Source organism: Poecilia latipinna, unplaced genomic scaffold (genome assembly GCF_001443285.1).
Source record: "Poecilia latipinna isolate Pla-1442-1.1 unplaced genomic scaffold, P_latipinna-1.0 Scaffold2169, whole genome shotgun sequence".
NCBI classification, from domain to species: Eukaryota; Metazoa; Chordata; class Actinopteri; order Cyprinodontiformes; family Poeciliidae; genus Poecilia; species Poecilia latipinna.
The window spans coordinates 140,453-141,870 of NW_015114785.1; the positions used below are offsets into that span (position 1 = coordinate 140,453).

At 32.7% G+C, this 1,418-nt stretch overlaps 1 long non-coding RNA gene across 1 annotated transcript in view; it reads left to right on the forward strand.

Annotated features, from left to right (window-relative positions):
* Positions 1 to 770, forward strand: part of LOC106936553 (uncharacterized) — a 6,215-nt gene extending 5,445 nt beyond the window's left edge. Inside the window, exon 2 of the long non-coding RNA XR_001422155.1 lies at positions 654 to 770. This is a non-coding gene — a long non-coding RNA (uncharacterized LOC106936553). The remainder of the gene's footprint in view (positions 1 to 653) is intronic.
* Positions 771 to 1,418: the final 648 nt, after the last annotated feature.

Consider the following 1,418-nt stretch of genomic DNA (forward strand, 5'->3'; position numbering starts at 1 on the left):
TATGATATTATTCACTATCTTCTACATTTGTACCGATTTAAATAGGATTGGGTTATTTCTAAAAACCTGGTGCTATAAGCACAACTGTTTAGTGAAAACAGGTTCTGTTTTATTCACAATGAAAACTATTTTTTTTTTTTTTGCCTCTTCCATTTACATTTAAACTATTGTTTGATAGAGTAGATGAAACATAATATTGGGTCAATGAAAACCAGAAAACAAACGCAAAGTTTTTTGGGAAAAGTTAATCCTAATGCATGAAATACAGGTTTTATGGATTGTAAGCTGTGCTCCAAAATTTTAATCAATATAGAATAGCTAAATCCATATATGACCACTTGTTATAATATACATAACAATTGTGTTTTACAATAAACACACTTGTTTGTGAACTGCATTTCATAAAATGTGAAAACTTCACATTTTGTGAAAAGTTTTTGCATTTTCACAAAATGCGGTCCAATTACATTGCAGTAATTGGACCAGGGGAGGATTGGCCATCAGAAGGTTTGGGGCTTTAAAATGGAAACTTTGATTAAAGGTCTTCTAAACACTAACTTACACATAGTACCCAAAGTGCTGCCGCACAAACAATTTCAAAGTGGTTGAAGCTTTTGTAACCTTTATTTTCTTTTTCCTTTTTGCTTTTAAAGGTTGTCAGTTGCCCCAAGTGCAGACTGTATTACAACAGGACGACAACTAGAGAACTGCTTTCAGTCAGAGTCAAGCGTAAAACACTCACCTCCCTAAACCTTGGACAACAGCAAAAAGATAGCCTTTCGTGAGATAGTCTTCACCTGTAAGTACAAATATCCTGGTGTTTTAATCTGCAAGATCCTGTGGTGTGAACTCTAATCACACCTATATTGATGCCTTTTACTTGACAACGGAAAAATTATAGAACTTGTTTACCCTTATTAGTCATTACGTCTATAGAAAAATGTCTTTACATTCAGAATGTTAGGGAGATATTGCTACTATAATGTTAACATTATTGACTTGAGAAGTAGTGTTACAGACCAATAAACTCCAAACACAACTATAACTATCCCAAAACAGCTAACAAGTCCAGGGTGGGTTTATCAGCTTTGTAATCAATAAAATACATTTTACAATATAATACCAGTGATGAGATGCATTAAACAGTGGTCTGGCACTCAATCATGATAGACTCTGAATCAAAGTTCTACTGCAACAGAATGCAATTTGATAAGCTATGCATATCTAAGAAACTATACAAGTCATTTACATTTCTTTTAAAGTGACAAAAATGAGTAATGTAATATTTTACATTACATTACTCATTCTGTGTAACTTTAGTTATCTTTAAAAAACATCAACTTCATTTCTTTTCTCCTCTCGGTTTTGAACCATATTTCCATCTTAAGATAGAGTTACTGTCTTTTCTCTCTAATCTC